This window comes from Pteronotus mesoamericanus, unplaced genomic scaffold (genome assembly GCF_021234165.1).
Source record: "Pteronotus mesoamericanus isolate MK-2021 breed Mesoamerican mustached bat unplaced genomic scaffold, CSHL_Meso_final contig_82, whole genome shotgun sequence".
Taxonomy (NCBI): domain Eukaryota; kingdom Metazoa; phylum Chordata; class Mammalia; order Chiroptera; family Mormoopidae; genus Pteronotus; species Pteronotus mesoamericanus.
The window spans coordinates 3,689,789-3,715,366 of NW_026555265.1; positions in this window are offsets into that span (position 1 = coordinate 3,689,789).

Consider the following 25,578-nt stretch of genomic DNA (forward strand, 5'->3'; position numbering starts at 1 on the left):
GATAATGTTGAAAAGTACAAACTTGCTGTGTTCAAGATTGTCCTTCACTGTGGTTTTGCCTGATGTTTCCTCACAATAAAATGCCGATATTATTTTTTGGCTCTTTTACTTCACAAATAGTATTGTATCTTTCTTGGGGCATTATATCCAGGGGCACATGATGTGTGTTTGTTCTTTATTGGTAATGTTAATTTTGATCACTTGGTTAAAATATTCAATTTCCTCAGTTTTTTCCTTTTAAAATTTATAAGTAATTTATAATTATATTCCTCTAGACTTTGTAAATATCCATTTTTTATAAAAACTACCTTCCTCCAGCTGAGATCCATTGGGCTTTTTTTTCCTTCTGCCGAAATTTATTTTTACTATAATGGTTACAAATCATTATTTCCTAATTTCATCTCCCCTTCTATATTTATTAGTTGGCCTTCATCTTTAAAGAAGCATTTCCTCCTCCTCCTCTCTCCCCCCACTCCCACTCAGATCTTTTATCCATCTATTAATTATTAGTATGGGCTCATGGATTTTTATTATATTTAGCTGGTTATAGATCTTTTATCCAATCCACAATGGTCTTGAAATTGCACTAGATCTTACAGTTGGATCCCTTTCAAGCAGGCTTCTGTGTATATGGTATATACCTCCATATTTTTTAGATACCTTTTAACTTTCTGGCACAACAAGACATTTCATACCCATCTTAAATACCTTCCCTGCCCCAGTTTTTGAATCAACCACTTTCCCATGGAGCACTGGTTTCTTTAGTGGGAATGGTATTTAGAATCCAAGACCTGGGAACTAGGTGTGTTTATTTCTATGAGAGTGTCATTGTTTTAAGATCTTTTAGTAGATAGATTTAATAAATAGATATCCATGTGAAAACATGAGTTAAAACTGGTTCCTTCAATCTCTTTCCACCCCCAAAGAGCTCTTTCTATCCTCCCCTCACTCTATATTTGTATCCCTTCTCTCAAGTAAGAATGCCAGCTCCTAAAAGTATTAATATTTTTACTGTTGTTCAGTCCTGCAACACATAAAAATTATTTCAATATTACTTTACTGAAACACTATACAAACAAATCAATTTAAAAAATAAAGGTTTTCTTACAGTTCTTTTTTATTCAGATGAAGGGTAAAAAGACAAAGTACAGTATTCAAAGTTACTTGAGTAGTTCTTTTTCTATTTATAACCATTTAGTGTGGTTATGTTATTCATTTGATCCATAGTTATGTCCATTTGTTTCTGTTTGTACTTAGTTTTACTGTTTCCTTTTCCATTCTTATTGATTTAATTTTGTTTTTTATTTGAAGATGATTAACGTGATTTCATACATCAAACTTTATAAAAATATATACTCGAAGAAGTATCACATTCTCCCCTACTCTTTAACACTTATTGTAGGGTGTTATTTTAGTAAAAAATAAGCACACGATAATGTGTTATTTCTTCTTTATACTTATGCAAAACACATACAAAATTAACACCTATGTTGTTATGTGTACTAAAAATTGTATATGTGCTACCATTATTCTCTTTTGTACTTTCCTTTTTATACTTATCAACATACTCTGTTTATACCTTATTTTGCTTCTGTAGTTTATCCTCATTTTTGAATGATAGATTAATATGGATTAAAACTGTGAATTGACAGTTAATTTTCACCAGCACTTTTAATATATTACTCCATTAGTTTCAGAATCTATTCACTCTGATGATAAATCTTCCATCAGTGTAACTGTTATTTGTAGAATTTGGCCTTTCTCTTAGTTCTTGGAGTTCTACAGATTCATTAAGATGTTCTGTGGTGTAGATTTGTCTTTATTAATTCACACCGGTATTTGAGTGTTTCTTTTTTAAATTTTATTATGAGGATTTATTTTTTAAGTCTGAAAATTTCCCTGATGATTTGTTTGATTTTCTTCCATTCTCCTTTTTCTAAATCTTGTTAGGTATATGATGGAACATCTCGATTTATTCTTCATGGTTTTTAATTGTTCCTATTTCTGTTTATTTCTGTGCTGCCCTCTCTTCAACCATGATAATTTATTGATCCTATTGTCATATCTACCTATTCTTGTATTGTTTATGCTTTTTTCATATCTTTGGATCATTTTAATTGCTATTCCTTCATTTATCTCTTACTAGCCTAATATTTTTATTTTAAAGTCTTTGTCATACTGTCTCTTAAAATTAATTTCAGAAGGAGTAAATTAGTTATTCTAATTGTTGATTTCCTTGTTTTTCTTTCTTAGCTCCAGATTTTCTATGAATTTTAAAATTTGGGCAGATGAGCCCATTTTGGGTTGGAGAGATTGTCTCTCTTCCTCCCTGGTTGATAGTTCTCCAGGCATTTGAAACTACCTCCCTGTAACGCCAGTCCTGACCCTAAATTTATAATAGAATTTTAGGTTTCAGCTGCATGGCTATTTTAGAGACACTGAGATCCAATATTTTAGTCAGTGGGTTGCCTAACTCAGTTTCATATCAGGCTGTGGTTTTGTAATCTTACTTCATTGAGACCACAGCTTTCTATAAACCATCGCCTCAGAGATAAAAATTGGCAATTTTTTATAACCTCTTTATGTATGAAGATACCCCCACACATAACAAATCCCTAGCCTCAAGCAGTGAGCCTAGTTTTTGTTACCCATCTTGCATCAAACACTTATGGCCCATTATTCTGTGACTGTCACTTTTAGTTTTTAGCTCTAGAGGACAGCAGGTGCTCTTTTTCAAATCCCCTTCCCAATTTACACTTATGTTCTGTTTCTGAATGTAATAGCATAATTATTTTCTTCAACCTCAATTTTCAGTTGAGGATATTAAAATATTAAGATGAAATGTGTTGTCTAAAGCCACATTGTTAATGAGTGAAACTGCTGAGAGTCAAATCCAGTTTTCCTGGCCTCAAATTCCATTTTTTTTTTTTTTTTGTTAGTGACTCCAAACAGTCTTTCTGTTGGCTTTTATTTTTTCCATTTGGTATTTTTCTAAACTTCTATTGATTTTGGACTTTCTTTTCTAATTTAGACTGTAAATGAATGAGAGTACTTTTCCTCTCTAAAGGCATCATGACTTGATGGAAGGGATGCTGGGCTGTAAGTAAAATTACCTGGGTTCTATTCTTAGCTGGGAAATTAGTTAAGTTTCTGGGCCTCAGTTTTCTTTTCTAGAACATGAATTAAGTGGTTTGGCTGAGATGAACTCTAGGTTCCCATTCAGTTCTAATGGCCTTTGAGGGTACATTTTTGCCTGCCCAATTCTCAACAAGTTTTGGTTGCTGATTGAATATCACTTACATTCATAGGATATTATTATATATTATGTATTCAGTATTATTTGTTATAGACACTGTTCTTTACAAAGACACTTCATAATAAAACAGAATGGGTTTATCACCATGGAGAGCTGATTAGTAAGTGGTTAAGTGGGTCCATATAGAAATTTTCTGGTAAGTCCTGGGCTTGTTTCTGCATATAAACACACACACAGACACACACACACACACACACAAACACACACACACACACACACACACACACACACTCTATGACAGATGTTTCAATTTTTTTCCCTTTTTCCCCTCTCCTCTCAGCCCACCCTTCTCTCCCATGGTCCGTCTCCTCTTCATTGTCCATGTCCATGGGTCATTCATACATGTACTTTGACTAACCTCTTCCCCTTCCTTCTGTATTCTTCCACTTCCTCCTCCCTTCCTACAGCTATCAGTCTGTTCCATGTTTTCATGTCTCTGGTTCTATTTTTTTTGTTCGTTTATTTTGTTCATTAGATTCCAGTTACAAGTGAGGTTGTATGGAATTTGTCTTTTGACAACTGGCTTATTTCCCTTAGCACAATTGTCTCCAGTTCCATTTTTGCTGTTGCAAAAAGGTAGAAATTCTTTCTTTCTGATGCACAGTATTCCATTGTGTAAATGTACTACAGTTTTTTAATCCACTCACCTACTGATGGACACTTGGGCTGTTCCCGACACTTGACTATTGCAGATAGTGCTGCTATGAACATAGGGGTAAATAAGTTCTTTTCAATTGGTGTTTCAAGATTCTTAGGGTATATTCCCAGCAGTGGAATTGCTGGGTCATAAGGCACTTTCATTTCTAACTTTTTGAGGAAACTCCATACTCTTTTCCACAGTGCCTGCTCCAGTCTGCATTCCTACCAAGAGTGCATTAGGGTTCCCTTTTCTACACATCCTTGCCAGTACTTGTTGTTTATTGATTTATTAATGATAGCAATTCTGACAGATATAAAGCGATATCTTACTGTGTTTTTAATTTGTGTCTCTCTGATAGCTAGTGATGTTGAACATCTTTGCATGTGTCCATGGGTCACCTGTATATCCTCCTTGGAGAAGTGTCTATTCAGGTCTTGTGCCCATTTTTTAATTAGGTTATTTGTCTTCCTAGTGTTAAGTCATATGAGTTCTTTATCTATTTTGGAGATTAAACCCTTGTCTGATGTATTATTGGCAAATATGTTTTACCATACAGTCAGTTCCCTTTTCATTTTGATGACAGTTTCTTTAGTCATGTGGAAACTTTTTAATTTGATGTAGTCCCATTTGTTTATTTTTTTTCTTTTATTTCCCTTGCCTTAGGAGATATATTGGCAAAAATGTTGCTATGTGGGATGTCTGAAATTTTACTACCTATGTTTTCTTCTAGGATTTTTATGGTATCATGACATATTTAAGTCCTTTATGCATTTTGAGTTTATTCTGGTTTATGGTATAAAGTTGGTGGTCTAGTTTCATTTTTTTGCATGTACCAGTTCAGTACTCCCAACACTATTTATTGAAGAGACTGTTTTTTATCCATTGTATGCCCCTGCTCCCTTTGTCAAATATTAATTGACCATAGAGACATGGGTTTATTTCTGGGCTCTCTATTTTGTTCCACTGGTCTATGTGTCTGTTCTTTGGCCATATATTATCCTTTTTAAATATATAGATTATTCCTGGGAGTGATAAGGTAAGGTAACTAAGCAAAACATGCTCAATAGTTTCCAAAAAATACTAATATGTCACCAAAGTAAATCTATCACTATTTATTTGAAAATGATTCTTGAATACCTGAACTATAAAACTGATTGTTAAATATTGTGACATTGAATCAGGTTGAAAGAGAAGTTAAATTATTCTATGTAGACAAATGGGCAAACACTTCACAAAAGACTGTATAAAAATAGCCAGTAAGGACATGAGAAATTCCTTACTGAAAATTAAAACCACAATGAGCTAAACTATACATGGCAAAAATCAATAAGACTGACACTAAATGTCTGTGATAATGTGAAGCAACTGGCATTGCTGTTGGAAGTATAAAATGATACATGGCTATGAAGACGTGTCTTGCAATTTCTTTTAAATTTAAACATGGATATATCCCATGACTGAGCAGTTCCACTCCTAGGTATTTATTCAAATTCCAAGACTAAGCAAAACTAATCTATGGTGATAGAAGTCAGAAAACTGTTGCCCCTGTGAAAAGTATTTACCAAAAACGAACATAAGGCACTTCCTGGGGTGATATAGACTTTCAATATTTTGACTGAGACAATGATTATACAGGTGTATAAAATTGTCAAACCTTATTGAATGAACACTTAAGATTTGTGCATTTTGTTGTATGTTAGTTATACCTCAATTTAAAAGTTACTATAGAGAAGCTGATATATTCTAGGTTCCGAATCCAGTGATGCCTGTCTATTGCTAGTAAATATTCTCACCTCACACTTTTCAAGCACTGAATATTGGGTTAGATAGTTATTACTTTGCACAGAAGTGAGAAGTATTTCTTACTAAGTATTGAACTTTTAGTTGAAAAACTGAGAAATGGCACTCTTGGCTTTGTGCCTGAACTGAACCAAATGTATAGTGGTTCAAATTCAATGTAGTGCGCCTCAAGCAAAGCCAGTCCCAGCAAAGATGATCATGGAGCCATTCACCAACTAAGCTGCTTTGAGGAGCAGTGTCGGTCTCATTACATTCCTCCTGAAAACATTTTCCTTAAAAATGTGCTTTTGTAGTTAGAATGTCTTAAAAATGCATTCTAAATGTTTTTATTGTTTCTGAATTTATGTTTTTATGTATTTATTTTTGTACAATAATAATATATGATATATGATTATATGTGATAACATCTACCCTAAAAGGTTTTGTTTTTATACTTAAATAAAGCAACTGGTCAGGTTTGATACATGGTAGGTGGCCATAATTATTGTTATCATGCTGTATTGTTATTGTTTATTTATTTGTCTGTGTTCCATACTGGATTTTAAACTCCTCAAGAGCAGAGGCCACAACTTATATGTTTTTTCATCATCACCTACAGTAGTTTGGCAATAAATGCTAAATAAATGATGTTTTTTAATTTGAGAGATTTCTTTTTATTGTTAATCCTATATCAATATATCCTAATAACCATTTAGTAAAGGATTCATTGTGTTTGTCTTGGTCTTAAAAATCTTTTTGTTTCTCTAGGTTTTGACTAACATTCTATACTCTCTATGCCCCAGCGTTAGCATATATGCTTTCTGGTTTATGCAAAAGTAAACTAGTAGATATCTGTTGACCTTCAAGACATAAACTCAGTCCTCCAAGCACATATTTAAGACCTCATCTATGAGGTCAAAAAGTTGAAATATGGAACAGTGCCTTTTTTTCTGTAACATTCACGTGACCCTTAACCAAGTACTGCCTTATCTTGATGTTCGAGTTGTATGTGGATAACTTTTTCTACCAAGATTATAAATGCTTTGTATTTGACACCCTTTTGTGTCCCTCTTTATTTTACTTTTCAAAACCTAATGTGGGTGAATGTATATTGTATAACTAAATAGACATCTGTTGAATGAAAGGATAAATGAGAAAAATGTCACCCAATTCTAGCCTATAAGTGATAAAGGATTACATTATGTGGTAACAAACAGTCTGTCAGAGATGGAAAGGATGTTTAAAGCCACCACTTTCAACACTCATTAAGTCTAGACAGGGAAACAGAAACCATGCTAGATCTTTAAATAGAGGGAACTTTAATGTAGAAATTTGGTCATACCTGTGGTAGAAGGGCTGAGAAACCAGAAAGGCCCATAGAATGAGGACCACCTCTAGACTGGAAGGACCAAAGGGAGGAGGTACTGTCTCCAGAGCTCAAAAGCTGGAACTGTCCATAGGAGCTGGAGCCATGGAGGAGACATAGCCATTGCTGGAGACTCCAAAGGAAGCATAGAAAAAGAAAAAGTATGGCTTTTCTCCTTCTTCTTGAATAATTTCCCCTGTAATCTGCAGGTCACATCTACCTAAAACCCAGAGGGCCAGAGAGCCTAATTCCAGCATAGTGATACAGAGAGTGATCAAGGGCACAGAAGAGATGGAGATGAGAGCAAACTGACAATTTACAGGCAGACATTCTTAAAGAAAGAAGAACATGGGCTAGGTCTTGAAGGGTAAGTCAAATTTTAAGACATGAAGAGGCAAAAATAAGGCATTTGTGAAAAATAAAGGCCTATACGAGCAAAAACAGAGGTATGAGACATGTTTATGGCAGTGTCAGGAGGCCAGTCTGGCTAGATCAGGAAATGCATATTGAATAGTGCTGGGATTAAACTAATCAAATGAGGTTAGATCATGGTTTTCATGCTTTGGAAACCAGACAGAGAGATAAAGAACTGTTAAGCAAAAAAAGAATCATTGAAGACATTTGAGTAGGAGAATGGCATGATAAAAATGATGTTGAAGGAAGAATTTCTGGCAGGGGCAGCAGATTGAATTGGAGTGAGAAGAAACCAGGGAGGGGAAACTACAAAAGAAACCACTGTAATAATTCACGTGTGGACCAGGAAGTCTTATCAAAGTCATGGCAGCAAGTATAGAAAAGAACAAACAGATTAAGTGTTTGGCAAAATTTTCAAAAGATAGGTGGTGAAGATGAAGAGCAAATTAAAATCAATGACAATTTTTCAGCCTCGATAACTGGAATAATAACTGTGATTGAGATGAGCTACTGAGAAATCTTTAGTTCCTCTTTAGATGAGTTGTATTTGAGAGAAAGGCAAGATATGAAAAGAAAAATGTGAGAAAACAACAACATACTACTGGAATGTGGTTGAAAGAACAGAAATGGACATGTGGTTTTGGAGGGCATCAGCTGGCCATGAGAATGAGTGAGCAAGAATGCACAGAAGTGGGATTATTGTGACAGCAGAAGACTAGCCTTGGCAAATGTTGCTGAAGAGGCAAGAGACAAAAAGAGAAAGATGACTTAGTGAAGGGAACAGAGTGAAATTAAAAGGCAGAAAGGCAGGTAGAAATATGAAAATTAAAAAGAGACAAGTCAGGCATGTTGGGGAGTCAGTATTGTGCAGAGACAGAAAATATGGTTCAATTGGCAAGGTCATCTCACATAATGGGCAATACAAAATTTGTTCTTTAATGAAAGAATAGAAGGGAAAAAAGTCTGGTTTAAAGTATTACATGATACAGAAACACTGATGAAAATCCAGACAAAGGAAAGACTTCTCTAGGTTCACTCCGTATCATTTAGTAACAAAGATTACCTCTCTATTCTTAAGTTCTCTTTGAATGGAATAATGTCATTTCTTTTCATTTAAAAATAATCCAGCACACAAATATACTCACTCAGTATAACTATCTTCTCTTCTACTGTTTCTTTTCATGTGAAAACAGTATGTCACAATTTGTGCCATGTCCTAGAATGTTAATGGTGTTAACATTTTTTAGGTGTCCTCGTCGGTAATTCCATAGTGATGAAACTTTCTTTTTGTAGAATTATTTATTTATTGTGGAGGTTGGAATTGTCTTGGGAGTCATTTGCCTGGAAATCATCTAGATTAAACTCATCATTCTTTTGAGATCAAAAGAAACTTGGGAGGGCGTAAAATTTATTTATAAAAAGTTGGATGCCATTTGACAATAAACTATCCATCTGGCCTCATCTCAGTGTCAATAGCAGATCACTTATCTATCCCCCCAGGACAGAATGTGTCAGTGGTAAGTGATAAGAGGGGGACACAGAAGGTGAAAACATGAGAGAGCATGTCTTCTCATATGTGGAAAGGTGTTTGGGACAAATAGTTGATCAAGAAAGTATGTGTCCTGGAAAGGCAAGCTATTTAATGAGAAGACCTGGGTTCTTGCCTGGATTTGCCATCCCTGGCTGCATGATTTGGAACAGATGATTAATTAATCTGGGCCTTACAGAGATTCCGGGAAAATGAACCAAGAGAATAGAAATGTGTGGAATGTGAAGCTTGTACACATTTTCTTTTCTTTAATATACTTCATCCAGGGATACCAAAACCTAGAAGCCTATTAGGCTTTTTGACTGAAGGCCAGACTATTAACAGTTGGTGAAGTCTATTGCTTAACTCCTCAAAGCTTTATCTGTACGCATCCCTGTAAATGGAGTTTCTACAACTGATTGCAAGTCCAGTTCAAGACTGTGACATTTTATACTTAAGCAACAGAGCCAGGTACTCTCAGGTGCCCTGATTCACACAGCGATTTGTTTGGACTGATTTAATTTCAAGCTTTACAATTTACCTTCAATATTTTTGAACTGAAAGAGGTAAATTCCAGTGGTTAGAACTTTCATAACTGCAGTTGTAGCAGCCATTAAATGTGTGACTGGCACTTAAAAAATCTAGAAAATTAATTCTCAGCACAGTAGAATATTTGACTACTTACAATATTCCTGCTGTATTTATACACATAACACACACAGAGCAAATATTTACCTTTCTTTATGTTCAGTCCTATGCATAGATGGGGAATGAGAGGTGATGTTTGGGTGGGGACAGAGCCTGGGGAAGAGAAAGAAAAAAGAAGCAGACAGAAGGTGGCACAGCTCATTTCTTATATTTTTCCATTGACTGGGTTTGAGTGCCTATAATTAGTGTGGTCTGGAGAGGGGGCCTGGCAGAGGCTGACAGATCTGTTTAAAAAATATTTTGTGAGATTCTTGGCATAAGCAGAGCCACTGGAGTCCAGGTGACTAAGGGTGGCACTGAGCTGGGGAGGAGGCACTCCTAACTGGTGCTGCTGGGACGCCAACACAGACGTGGAGACAGAGGAAATTTTTACGTAACTGGCTTGGACGTCAGGTTCTGATGAAGACTGGAGCAGCAGAGCTGAGGCTTCTCCTTGGAGGTTTGAAGGCAGAAGACCTAGCGGAACTCAGAGAAGGAGAGGGAAGGCCAGGGTGGGTGCCTCATGGTCACTCTAGCTGCTTGACTAGTTCACGGGCCAGGTGCCTGGTCTGACCAAAGATCCACAGGGACAGCTGGGGTGGAAGTCAGGAGACTCACATTTTCTTATCATCTTTGCTACAGACTTTACTCTGTTGCCTTGGACAAGTCGCCTTCTCTCTCCAGATCTCTATTTTGTAGTCTGTGAAACGAGGCTTTGGGTTTGATCTGAAAGGTTCCTCCTAGGTCTAATATTATTCATCTCCTAAATTTGTGATTCTATTGCCAGTTAATTAAACAAATATTTTTGAAGTGTCAATATCAAGTTTCTATTGATAGATTCTAGACACAAAATTATAATGATGTCATTACTTGTGAAGGTTGGCGGGTCCAGCTTCAAATCCTAGTTTTATCATTCACTGGCAATACAACTTTGAACAAATTTCTTCATCTCAGTCACCCTCAACTTCCTCATCTGTATAGTGAGGATAGTAATACCTCCTGTCAGGGTCATTAAAGAACAGCAAAAATGCATTGGGCATATAGTAAGTGCTTACTGAGAGGTGCCCACTATTATTGTATTATTAATTATTCTAATAACAGATATTATCAATTTATAAGTAAAATGTACACTTAAAATTTATATGTTCATTTAGTCATCATTGCAATTGAGATATAAAATATGTTTATCACCCCCAAAATCCTTTGTACCATTTCCATACAATATATCTTCCATCGTCCACTCCCTAACTCTCTCCAGCTCCAGTAAACCATTGATATACTTTCTGTCACTATGGATTAGATTTGTCTTTTCTAGACTTGCCATTTACATATAAATGGAATCATGTAGCCTGCACTTTTTTATGACATATACACATTTAAACATATTTTGCTATTATTGTCTAGAGTTATTCAATACCTCTATTCTTCCCTAAATGAGATAGAAACATTAGTAGTTTTCCTTTATCTTCCTCTCTCCCATCTATCACCTGCCGCTTTGATATTATTTGGGATTTTGGTTATAAATACTTAGAAATATTTTAATATTATGTATCAATAGTTATTTAAGCCTACCCTAGGTTTTCTACTTCATTTTCTAACCACACTTTCTTGTATCTTATATATTATTTTGTTGGGAAACATCCTGTCTGGTTTCAGGAACTGTCGTCCTGCCAACAGGTGAGAAGGTCCCAAGGCTGGAGCTAGCAGGGATGCTTGAGAAAATAGGCCACTGAGGAGACAAAACCTGTCCCCTTGATAGGGGCACAGCCCCTGCCTCCCTCACATCACCATGCTTGGCCCTGGAGGATGGCTGGTTAGTCAACGATGGGTAAGACCCCTTGATGGAAGGAGCAACCTAAGACAGACACAGCCGCAGTGGGCATCAGGGAAGAACTTGGGGAGCATGGAGAAAGGGCAAAAAAACCCCTCATCCCTCGGCTTTGATATGGCCAAGATCCTCATTCTATCTGAAAGAACTCTCCTTACCTCTTGGTGGCTCTGATCTCCCACCTGGCTCAGGTTTGAAACAATACTGGAGACGGCCCTAAACTGGATCTGGTGGTTCCCAGGGGAAATCAGGCCTAGAAGTAAATTCTTTGAAGCATGCTTTGTTTTTCCCTCAAAAGCTATAATAACCAGCTTATGCTGTGAAGGAAATTTACATTATTCACAGACCCTGACCCTAAACCCTTTGGCACTCTTATGTTTATGCTCTCATGTTAACTCGTCTCCTCTTGCACCCATGTAAATAGGTGTGTTCCTGCCATTTGTTTTCTTCAAAACATCACCTATTCTCTGTAAACATTAACATACTGCTGTAATGAGATCATCTGTACATTCCTACTACCTAGCCCCATTGATAACTCTTTCAATAAAAGCCTTTGGACACAGGGGCCCAGGGCCTTGTCCACTAGAGGGAAGTGCCATCCCTTTCCTAGCAGACAGAGAAGTATCTGAAATGATTTATTTTATTTCCCCCTATCCGTGACAACCCCGGGACAGGCTCTGCGGGACCAGAGTCCATGCTCCTTCCCTCAGCTAACACCCAAACAGGGACCTGAAGAGTCCACCTCATGATTTATTCTTTGATGTATCATCTTTCTGCTTCACGCAATTCTTTCAGATATCTTCATTCCCCAGACCCTCCTGCCCAACCCAGGCATGAGGGTGGTAACTTTTCTGAATTTTTGCAATCCTAAGTGCATCTTTATTTTGCTCTCTTATTTCATTGATAGTTTATATGCTAAATATAGGATTCTAAGAAAGCCATGTTTTCCTTCATTTTCTCCTGTCTAGTTTTGCCAATGAGAGCTCAGATCTAGTACTAAAGTGACTACCTCAACTGGGGCTTTTGACTAATTTTCAGTTTAACTGACTTTATTACTGCTTTTCTGTCCATCAATTATTTTTCTTTCAATAATCAAAATTTCAAATGCCGAACCCTGTAGCACAGTGTTTCACAAACACTGTGCACATATAAGTCACCTGTGGATCTTGTAAAAACAAAGGTTCTGTTTTAGTGATTCTGGGGTGAGGCCTGAGATACTGCATTTCTAACAAGCTCCCAGGTCATGATGGTGTGGACCACACTTTGTTTTTTTTGTTTTTTTTTTTTAGTATATTTTATTGATTATGTTATTACAGTTGTCCCATTTTTTTTCTCCTCTTTATCCCCCTTCACCAGGTATCTCCATTCCTTCCAGCACTCCTTCACCCCCACTTAGTTTGTGTCCATAGGTCATACATATAAGTTCTTTAGCTTCTCCATTTCCTATACTGTTCTTAACCTCCCCCTGTTTAGTTTGTACCTACCTATTATGCTGCTTATTTTCTGTATCTTTTCTCCCATTCTCCCCACTCCCCCTCTTTGTTGATAATCCTCCATACGATCTCCATTTCTGTGGTTCTGTTCCTGTTCTAGTCTTTTGTTTAGTTTGTTTTTGTTTTTTTAGGTTCAGTTGTTGATAGTTGTGAGTTTTTTGTCATTTTATTGTTCATAGTTTTGTCTTCTTCTTCTTCTTAGATAATCCCTTTCTTTAACATTTCTGCTACCTCTTCATGGATATGATAGCATCTTTAATCTTTATGAAGATATTAATCATGAATCTTAAATGTCTTCTTCTGCATCCTCTAGTCACTCTGTCTCTTGAGTGTTAATACTTGTATTTGTTAAGTTTGTGTCTTCTCTCTTTTGGTGTTGGTTTTCTCAATATTTTTTCCCTTCCCTTCCCTTCCCTTCCTTTTCTTTTCTTTTCTTTTCTTTTCTTTTCTTTTCTTTTTTCCTTCTCTTGGAATTCTTGGTTGTCTGGGTTACCTGTTGCTTATCTGCTCCTGTGACTGTGGACAAAGAGCAGGCATGCTGCTCAGAGGAGTGCATCATCGCTTGAGTAGCAGGTGCGGAGGTTCTCCATCTTGTCCCCCTAACTTCAGAGCTGACAGTCCTTGCTTTTAGCTTCTGAGAAAAACCACTGCTACCATCTGTTTTGTGCAAGCTGGGGCAGGATTGATCAGCATAGTTAATAATCACCATGAGGACAGAAACGATGACAGAACATTTTTTGAGTGCCTAAGACACTGTTTTAAGTATGATGTATATCAACTCAATGGATGGAACTTGTCAAATTTTGAAAAGTTAAACAACAGCAACTCTTCCTCTCCGTGTTTTTAGTGTCTTTTAACTTACTTAGATTGAGGAACACAATTTATTCTGATCATATCCTCTTTTCTTTCTTCATTTCTGTGAGTAAATGGTAGGATGCTAAAGATACAGACATTTGTCTGGATGAAATAAACCAAATTCTCCAGGAAAATTGGATAATTCCCCCAAACCAAACCCTGTATAATAAGAAAGGAGCAGAGAAAGAAGAATAAAAGAGAGCAAAAAGAAGAGAAGAAAGAAAAATTAAAAATGAGATGTTGGGAAGAAAGGATAAATTAAAAAAACAAGGAAAAAGGGAAGAAGAACATGGATGATGATAAAACTTGCATGACAGCAGGGAATTTAGTTGCATTTTGCTTAGTATTAGTTTTTTACCCTTCCTTAAATATTTTCAAATCTCTGCAAACAAGAAGATTAATTGAGTAGGCTTCTACATTCAGAGAGAGAGAGAGTGTGTGTGTGTGCTCTGACTGTAGTGATCTTACAGACCTAACCCAGAAGAACAGGCAGCGTATTAATTTTGGCTCAAAAAAAGGCAGATTTTCACAAGTGTATTAGAGAGACATTTTGTTCTGTGTTGTATGTATTATTTCTACGAGCTGAACAAAATGGTCTATTATTTTGTTAGCATACAAGGACCTTTTTATTTGCAAGGGTGTTATTGGTAATGTTTACTTGGATGCTAAAGAGGAAGCAAATTAAATATTGAACCCTGACTGATTTAATTATGCAGTTTAATATGATCCTCAATTTCAAAGGCTTTTTTTTTTATTTGGTGACAGTTTTTAGGGTGTTAGATGGATGATGGAAAGACAGGTGAAGCCATCTATATTTGGGGCTCAACCCACCTGTTGGTACCTGGGAAATTTGAAGTAGATACTCTTAAAAAAATTTTCCCTCTTTTTAAAAGTATTTGTTTTGCAAAGCAAACACATTCCCAATTTTTTATGTTTATCTGTTTATTTAGAGTTTTATATTTAGTGTGCCCCCCAGGAGCCATTCTAATTTTCTTTAATTAAGATCAGACAGTATTATTATTATTTTTTATTGTTCAAATACATTTATCTCCATTTTCCTGCCAGCACTTTCCCCTGACCCACCCACCCCTTACCTCCCACCCTCAGTCCTCCCCCACTTTGGCTTTGTCCACAGGTCCTTTATACACATTCCTTGATTTGACCCTTCCCCTTTTTTTCCCATTATCCCCCTCCTTCCTTCCCTCTCATTACTGTCGGTTTCTTTTTTCTTTCAATGTCACTGGTTATATTTTCATTGTTTATTTTGTTGATTAGGTTCCACTTATAGGGTAGATCATATGGTATTTGTCTTTCACCCCCTGGGTTATTTCACTTAGCATAATGCTCTCCAGTTCCATCCATGCTGTTATGAAGGGTAGACAGTATTATTCTTGCTAAAGAAAGCAGCCTAAGAGAAAGGACACGATCAAAGCAGCCTTTGGGATATTGTCTTTGTTCAAGTCTACATTGACTTTTAATCAATTGCTCATTTTCATTTTCTCACTCAAAATATGGTCTCTGAACTAACAGTTCATACCATGTGCCTAGTCTAAGCTCAATCCTCAGGACACATAATTTTGTCAAGTCCCTGAATTCAGGGACCATCACAGTTCTGCAAGGAGGCAGACTGGGAAATAGAGTACACACTATGTGTGCTGGAACAGAGCTTTGTAAAGGGTATCATATGAGGTAAGTGGAGAGGGGCCTCATGCCATCTGAGTAAGTGGAAGTCCAGTATAGGCAATCTCCATGTGGACCTCACAAGATGAAGAGATGTTGCACAGTATAATTAGTCCTTCCTTATAATTTCTGAAATACTCCATAACTGACTATTCCTTTTTCTCCTCATTCCACAACCCTTACAAATTCCCCATTTGTAAAGCTCTGTTTATAAACAAAATGATCTATTCAAAGTACTCTGAGGTTACCCTTTAAATGGTGCTTACGAAGTCCTGGGTCGCCTGGACTACTTCAAGTCTTCAGGCTGGGAGTTTGACTTGCTATTTATCCTGCAGAAATCCCTCCACTTCCTTGGTGACTCCCACTTGCATCATAAGTTTGTGTTATTTGTTCTGATAAACGAAGCCCTGTGAGTTATGACACCAAAGTTCATCCAGGCATAATTAATTTTCTCATGGTGTCACTTGCCTCAGCAGCCAATCCCCAAAAGGGGAAGTGTTTTAAAGGTGATATTTTTAGAGATGATGGGTAGGGTTGAATCTCTTCATATCAGTGCTGCTAAGGGTGGTGAGAGACTACATAACATCCTTGTTTTAGGGGTGATAATATCCTTGTCATCTATCACCAAAGCCTTCCGCCTTGCTCTGGTCGAGGTGGGGAGCAGGTCCATCCATCCTGGAGGAGCATAGTGCTCAACCTTAGAAAATGATTGGCATTAGTTTTGCAGATGTTCCCTCAGTTCCAGGGCATCATATCAGTCTTGTGTCATGTGGATTGATTGCAGCCTTTCTTACAGAGATTCTGGTGCACAAGTAGGATATGAATACAATTCTTTTGTCCCCCTCCTATTGAGAGAGGGAAATGAGAAAGGCTGTATGAAGGTAAAACGGAGACTTGATCTGCAGTGGTCACTGTCTTGCTTTGTTTTGGGTAACTACAAGGCTCTGCTTGCCATGAAACAGGACACTTTTTACCTTTTGATTACTAGTCCAGGAGAGGCTGTCTGCCAATGTCAGCTTTGGGTACCAGTGACTGACATGATTTCCAATAGTGGGGAAGGGGAGACCAGCAGGGAGTCACACACCAGAACATAGATACTGTGCGGCTTACTCAAAATTTGGTCTTGAAAATGGCCAACTGGTATATGAAATGATGTTCAACATCACTAATCATGAGGAAAATACAAGTGAAAACCACAATTAGATATCATCTCCCACTTATTAGGATGGCTGCTATCAAAAGATAAGAAACTAGTATTGGTGAGCCTGTGAAGAAAAAGGAACCCTCATTCACTATTGGTGGGAATGTAAATTGGGCCACACAGTATAGAAAACAATATGGGAAGTTCCCCCCAAAATTAAAAAAAATACCATATGATACAGCAATTCCACTTCTGGGTATACATGTAAATGAAGTAATACCTGTACCTCTCTCCATGATCATTTGCAATATTATTCACAATAGCCAAGATATGGAAACAACCTAAATGCCCATTGATGGGTTAATGGATAAAGAAAATTATATATATATAATATAATATAATAAAATATGGAATATTATTCAGCAAAGAAAGAAAAAAAATCCTGCCATTTACAACAACATGAATGGATATGGAAGACATTGAGCTAAATGAAATAAGTAATACAGAGAGGGACAAATATTATATATTCTCCCTTTAATGTGTCATCTAAAAAAGTCTAACTTAAAGTAACACAGAATACAATTGTGGTTGCCAGAGGCTGTGGAATGGGATGAATGAGGATATGTTGATCAAAGGGTATAAACTTTCAGGTATGAGAGAATTAGTAGAGCATGGTGACTATAACAACACTGTATTATACACTTGAAACTCTATGAGAGTAGATCTTAAATGTTCTCATCACACACAAAGAAAGGTAATTATGTGATGGAATAGAGGTATAAGAAACCTTATTGGGGTAATCATTTTGTAATACATACATGTATGAACATCACATTGTGCACCTTAAACTTACATATATCATATCTCAATCAAGGTGAAAAAAAATTAAATCTTGGCAGCATATCTTTTCCTCATTGCTGCATTCAGAGTAGCTCATCAGTATTTATGTAATGTCATTGCTGTGACAAGTATTCTGCTGGGTGTTGGGGATCCAGAGACAAAGAGGGACTCAGCCCTTGAGGGGCTTTTGAATTCACGAATGAATGTTCTGTATCTAATCAGCCTTTGTCCTTTAAAATTCTCCTGAAATACTTCCATCTTCTCTATCCTCTCTCAAAAGCCTCATCATCCTTTAGATGAAGAACCTGTATGTGCTTTGTTCTTAGGGTAGCACTATGCTCTCTCAGACATGGCCTCATTGATCTCTCTCCCCTGAACTTCTTGTTCAAGTGACTGTGAAGATAAGAGCAAAATCTTTTTCATTTCTGCATCCTCATTGTTTCTGTAAGGGAGTGTGTGTTCAGAAGACATGTTTTAAATGGTGATTCTCAAGGCGTGTGTCTGTCATCACCTTATTCACTCAGTGTTATTCCCAAGTTGCGGCAAGGCCTGACTTCAGAAGGAATTGTTTGGTGAAGGAGGTGTGGAAGTCAGGAGAAGGAAGTTTGGTCAGGGCCCCACTCTGCCTCTAACTTGTGCTTGATGTGAATCATTTCACTTCTCTTGGCCTCTATCACCTTTATCCACAACATTTCCTTACATACACTGGAGAGAGCGGGTGATAAGACACAGCTAAGCCCACCCATAACTTCATCATTGTTTTCACACACAGGTTCATCTGGCAAACACTTATTGGGCTTTAATGGTATAAGAAGCTTCTCCCATGAGGCTTTGCATGCCGTATCTCAGTGTTGCCTAATGGAGTGCTTGATCTCCACTCAATACACTTTCAGCTTTCCATCCCTCTGCTTTGCTCTCTTGTTGACAGGCTCAAACTCCTCTCCATCTCTTCTGCTTCTCTTTTGATTTTGTTTCTTGAATGGTCAGTTTTTATTCAGACTTCTCAACTGTTATTTCCTCTGTAAAGATTTTTCTAGCTCCCCTTCTCCCCAACCAAAGTGGAACAGTTCATTTCTTCTCTCCAGCAGCATTCCTGCACCTGTGCAGCTATTGGCCTGCAAGTCTTATCTTCCTAATAGCCTGGGAGGTCTGCAAGACCTACCATAGTTCCTAGCATTTGTTTTCTATTTTATTCAATCTGTAATATTTTACTTAGAGTAGACACAGAAAACTTTGCCTTATACATATACATATATGTATGCACATACATATATACATGTATTTATGTGTATATATATATATATATATAAATAGTTGGAAAAGGGTGAAATATTTTAATGGTGTTTTCAGATAATTGTAAACATTTTTCTTTGTTATTATGTCAAAACTCAATACATGGTAGTTTCTCTAAGTTCAGGTGCATTGTGAAATCTGGAACCATATTAATAAACCTTTCCTGCTCAGTTATATTAAAATCCACTAGTGTGTCTTGCATTTTAAGTGGATATTTTTCCAAAGTATGGTTTTGTAACACCATGCCTTGATCATTTGGAACATATTCGTCCATTGACTTATACGGATATTTCAGGTCATGACACATTTCATTCCAAAACTAAAATAATCACTCCTGTCAGTATCACCATCGATCTAATTGGGAAAGTTTTATGTATAGAGAAGCAGTTAAACTTATGGTGGCAGATACATATTTTCCAACATTCTAATTTTTGATCAAAAGCTTGAATTTATGGTTGGCAAAATATATCCTCAATTGTGCCCATGAAATGACAGCCTCACTTCATTCATTATTAAGAAAGTGTCTGCTTAATACATAGGTTGAAACAACCATAGTTTGTCAGCCATCCTTCCAGGTAAAACTAGAAAAAGTAATTGGTATAGCTTACATCTGAGTTGCAAAACTACTTTCCCTTGAGGGAACTATTAAATAAACAACAGGTTTGCTTTGTGCACATTTCCCATTTTGTCATGGAATAGAAAAAGATGTGTACTCAGGTTTCTAAACTTGATAAAATAAAAAAAAATGTAACTGGTTCTTTAAGGATATTCTTAAGTGATGTTTACTTACTCTAAAACTGTTGTTCATATGACCATGGGTCCAATTCAGTTTCAATGGCTTGAATATGCAATGAGACACCCAAAATTTTATAATACACACTGTGGTTCTGGTATCATCAGTTCAAATGTTAACAGAGTGAAAATGGCAAATAACATCTTAGCATTGTGGTGGAAACAATTCTGACCTTGTGAATCCCCTCAAAGTGTCTCAGAAACCCAGGGGTCCTTGGGTGGTACTCTGAGAACCACTGATCTGCAGGATTGGTTTCTGTATGTCTTTCCTTTATGGGCCCATCTTTGCTAAGGATGGAAAAACCCATTTGGGCTACTTCCATACTGAAGATTTGGTGAGAGTAACAAGACATTTTTCTCGATTTCACTACTTTCTGCAACTTCACTCTTCCTTCTGTTTAAACATTCTATCTTAAAAAAACAAAAAAACCCAAGGATATGTTTAATGACTTTAGAGAGAGCAGAAGGGAGAGAGAGGCAACTTATCGATGTGAGAGAGAAACATTCATCAGTTGTCTTCCATGTGCCCCCTGACTGGGGATAGAAACTGCAACCTTTTGGCTCATAGGACAATGCTCCAACCAACTGAGCCACTGGATCAGTACTAAACATTCTGTCTTTTAATTCAATAGAAGCCAAAACCTATTGAAAGAACCACAAAGCTAAGATTAATTGGTTGATTTGGTACAGAAAGAGAAGAAATGAGAGGGGGGTCAGGAAAAGCGCAAGAGGAAACTTTTTTTGGTTTTTTGAAAACAAAAAAAGAATATGAGAATGAAAGATAGAAAAACTAAGGAGCTATATCAGGAAGGGAAAAATGAAGAAAAGAGAGGCAAGAGTAAAGAAAATAATACAAAGGAAAGAAGGGCTCCAGGGGTGAGAGAGGATGATGCATTCTGTTAGAAAAGCTCTGAGTCAGGAGATCTGGGTTCAGCAGGACCACATCTAGCCTTGGTCTCTGCAATAATCAATATCCTCTCTAGGTCTCATGTTTTACCTTCTGCAAAATGAGAAGGAAAGGAATGGTACAAGTGGCAGACAAGAATATCCACAGATAGCTCCAGAAGTCCCTGCACTTTCAAAAAATTATGAGCAAAATCTTGTGTGTCCCTGGAATTTTTTTTTTTTTTTTGGCAGGGAGTGGGTTGTTTTCATCAGTTACTCAAATGTCTCTTTACCAAACTAGATGAAGAACCACTGACTTGGGTGGTTTATGATCTTTTCTAACCCTAAAACTTTATGATTCTTGCATGGATGGAGACCCTGTAAACTGACACTAAAATTATTTTCTGGACTCCAAGATTCCCTATCATTGTCTCTGACTCTGAGCAAATTCAACATGAAGCTCATGGCCTCTATAATGATTGTTTTTGCCCCCTATATAGGAAAAAATAAAAAATAAAAGGAGCTGCAATTTCAGGGAGTCCTGCTGAACCCTGTCCCACTGCAGTGCTAGGGGACAGGTAGGGCAGGTGGGAAATCAGCCCTCAGGGCCACTGAACACAGCTGCAGGGTGTGCATGCAAATAGAAAGGGCTTCCTGTGTGTTCCAGAGCTGCAGCTCCTCTGCTCTCAGCTTGTTGACTTGGTCCCAGGGAAGGAGCAAAGCTGGCCAAGTCCAATGAATGGCCAGCAGTGGAAAAGCAGTGCTGCTGTCTGCTGGCAGACAGGGCGTCCGACACCACACTTGGTCAGCTCCCCCCAAACGGCGTTCCTTCCCCCGCCATGGCTGGCTTTGGCAGGCACTACCAGGCCTAAGAATGCAGGAAGCTTTGGGTCACGGTGACATCTAATGCTGATGCCAGATGAAATATGCCCTGGAGGCTCTCCAGGGTCACATGGGGTGTGGAGCAAGAGAAGGCAAGGCTGCTGTTGCACTGACAAAGTGGATTTTGGCTCCACAATGGCCCCTGGGGGAGGAGGAGAGGGTGGGACTGGGAAGGGGGAGGGAGGAAGCAAGGCAATGACATGAGAGTGGACAATAAGGAAAATCAGTCTTGCTTTTTTGAAAATTCCCTTTCATCTTTCAGGAAGCTACTTGCTCCTGGAGGTGGAGGCACATCCCCAAATCTGCGGCACAAAAACGCAGGGAAAGATTTCTGTGTGTTGGCAGGATGGGTATGTTTTTGGCTTGGTACATAGTTGGGCCTCATAGTTGGATAAAAGCTGTATAATAAATGTGGCTTGACTTGATGTTCCCTCAGTAGTTCAACAGCTCAAAATAGGAAAAAAAAAAAGTAGACAATGCACACTCAGGGTTCTGCTACCTTTAGTCTCTGGGAAAATTTGTGTTTCTTTCCTGCTGAAATCTTACTTCACCTTGTTGGTTACATGATGGGTTATCTAGTCCTGTTCTTCTGAATCCCAGACTCCTAGAGAAGGCTCAGTCATACCCAAATAAAGCCTCTACTAGAAGACCAATGATGGACACCTATCGACTGTCCCACATTGATCAATCGTTCCCTAAAACAATCTTTGTGCCTTGGTCTGAGCAGAGGGAAGAGGCTTGGCTACTTTTGCTTTCAAGAATTAGGAACAGAGACCTAAAATGGAAACAGCTGAGAAGAAAGAAGCCAAGTCAAAAACAAGATCCAGCTGGAGGAGGTCGGGCCCGATAAGCGGGTTGACCACAGGCTTGAAAAAGAGGTCAGGCCCCAAGAGCTGAGCTTGAGCGGTGAGGAGTGTTTTTGCCAAGAGAAGATGATGGTCTGTGAGGTGAGTGGGCCCTGTTCCTCTATCCAACACCCAATTTAGGTTAGCTTGGGGAGGCCTTGCTGGTTTCCCCTCCATTCTCTACTGAAGGTTGAACTTCCTAGGCTTAGCTGAAATGGTAATAGGAAGGGTATGTCTGAGCATCTAGAGAAGATGTATCTTTGGGGAAGATGAAACATCATTGGAAGTCCAGTTCCAATTTAATGTCCTCCAAGAACCCTTGCCAAATCTCTCCTCATGGGTCTTGGCTCCACCTCTCCACCCCACTCCATTGACTTTATATTTTATTTGGAGTAGGCATCACTAACTGTTGTATAATAAATTACATGATAGTGATAGTGACTAATATTTATATGGTATATCTTCACTAGCAAAATTTATTGCTTTTGCAAATATTAACTCAACTGTTCTTTCTCTGTAATGACCCTGAAAATTGCTGGAAGTGTTATTGATAGTCTGCTTTGTACAGAGCCACATTGATACGGAAAGCACAGACTTTGATTCCATCACGAAACACTTTGAATATAAAGCTTTAGCACTGCTGAACTGTGAGCTGGGGTTTCTCACTTGGCCGGTTCAGGCCGCAGTTGGTGGCCCCAGGAGAGTTCTGTGTCCTCTTATTTGTTAGTGGAGTCGCTGTAGCTTCTACTATGAGCTACATTTTTGGTAAAAGAAAAAAAGATTATTTTGGCAGCGTCATATTTTGACCAACATACTGTTTGAAATCCTGAGCAAATGCTGTGGATTTCTAGAATCAAAACAACTTCATTAAAAAGTTTCTTTTGGACATTTGAAGGCAGTGACCTCTGCCAGACTTCACATCACAGCTCTCCTTGGCAATCATGCCTTTGGGCCATTACTGCTCCTCTAGTCACATCCCTGTTCAGCTCTGATTTCTCTTTCTTTTCCCTTCTGAGGACCACCCCTTCCAACCATTCGCAGTGCACCCTGGGAGCTTCCCTGTCCATGCTCACAAATTCTCTCATTTTCTTAGTCTTTCTATAGAGTTTTTTCCCTATCTTCTGCCCTAAATGAAACTCAGGGGATATCACTTGTCTGAAGGCTCCTTTACATAGACTCCCAAAACATTTTTTTTATCATCTTAATGATTTTCTTTTACTTATTTCATTTTTATTGAGAAATAATTGAAATACAGCAATATATAAGTTTAAGGTATATATTGTGATGGTTTGATTTATATATATTATGAAATGATTACCACAATGGATTTAGTTAACATCCATCATTCATATAGATAAAGTATTGTAAAAAGAAAAGAATAAAAAACATTCTCCTTATAAAGAGAAGAACTCTTAAGATCTACTCTCTAAACTTTCATATATATCATATAGTAATATTAACTATAGTCATGTTGTAGTACATTACATCCCTTGTACTTATTCATCTTACAACTGGGACTGTGTACCTTTTGACTACCTTACCCTTCCTCCAACCCATCCACCTCTGATAACCACAAATCTGATCTTTTTCTCTATGTGTTTGGTGTTTTTAAAAATTATATTCTACAGATAAGCGAGATCATACAGTCTCTGTCTTTCTCTGTCTGACCTATTTCACTTAGCATAATACCTTCAAGGTCTATTTATGTTTTCTCAAATTGTAGAATTTACTTCCTTTTTTTAAGTGGCTGAAAAATATTCCATTGTATATACCATAACATCTTTATCCAGTCAACCACTGATAGACTCTTAGGCTGTTTTCTTGTCTTGGCTATGGTAAATAATGCTGCTGTGAACATGGGTTTGCAAATATCTTTTCAAATTAGTATTTCCATTTCCTTCAGTTATATTTCAGAAGTGAAATCTCTGGATCATATGGTGCCTCTATTTTTAAATTTTGAGGAAGTGCCCTACACAAACTTCAGGATTTCATTCTCTGATCACAAATCTCTATCATTCTATCTCTCACTCCCTTCATGTGTTCTCTTTTATCTTTGAGATATAAGATATATCTGTGTCTATCTTCCTTCACCTAACAATCTTTCTCTGTTTTTCTGTTCAACTGTTCATCCCGTCCAGCCTGGATGGCCATTCTCTCACTGATTTCATAAACCTCTTTTCAGGCCATTGCACATTCTGAATCAACTCCATTCTTCTATTTTTTCTCTGATCCTGCACTTAGGCCACTGAGTCAGTTAGGGAAAATTATGCCACTGCATATATTGGAGCCACTATAAATTCATGATTCCAACCTCAGTCTGGCCCACAGTGATGCCTTTAAGATACACACACCTTTTATGTCTCCAAAATTTGATCCTTATGATAGACATTTTACACTTTTCTGAATACCAAAATACTCTGTCCCATTGCTCTAAGCAGTGCATCCTATCTGCTACTTCACAGTGATGTATGTGTTCTCAGATGAGGATTATAGCTGTATGATTTCTTATCGTGTCTACACCTGCCTCTATGGAAGAGGTGTCTCTTTGCCTTTCAGGCCAAATTGTCCTCTGAGCTCTGGATCTCATCATTTACCTCTTTCTCCTAAGAACTTTACTCTGGCAGGTCTCTCCTGGTCCTTGTATCTTCAAGGTAAAGGAGATGGGGGAGCTGAGGGAAAGTGAGAGACAATTCTGGAGGAGTAGCCAAATTTTTAGAGATGCCTGTGTCTAGAGGGAGGAAGTGGATCAAAATCTTGCAAAGGATGAGTGACAAGAAAAGGGGTAGCTGGATGATTCACATGTACACAGTAGGGGGTCATGTCCTCACCCCATCCCACTCAGAATGTTGTAATAATCTATGTCCACACATGGGTCCTTATAAAACTCTTCTTAAGAGTGCGATAAGGCAGGGCTGTGTGTTTTTCATCTTTGTGTCTTCCATGCCTACCATGGCAAAAAACAAACAAACAAAAATAAAAACTCCACTAGAAGTGAAAAAAAAAAAAAAGAAAAAGGTAAGCTTTAGCAGAAATAATTTTTGGTACACCCTTGGATAAACACCTGGAATTTAAGGAAGAGGTGAATAGCAAGTCCTTGGGAGAGGCACAACACTGGATCAGATACATGACTGCAGTAAGGGTCCAGTCTCTGCTGTTTTTCACCATGTCAGCTTCAGTTTTCCTTTTCACTGTGGACTTCCTTCAGCTGACAAACATTGTGACTCATCACAGCTCCTGAATATTTTATCTTATACTTTTCAACCATTGATCAGACCTTATCCTACTATTTCCTTAGTCCCAAATCCCCAAATGCT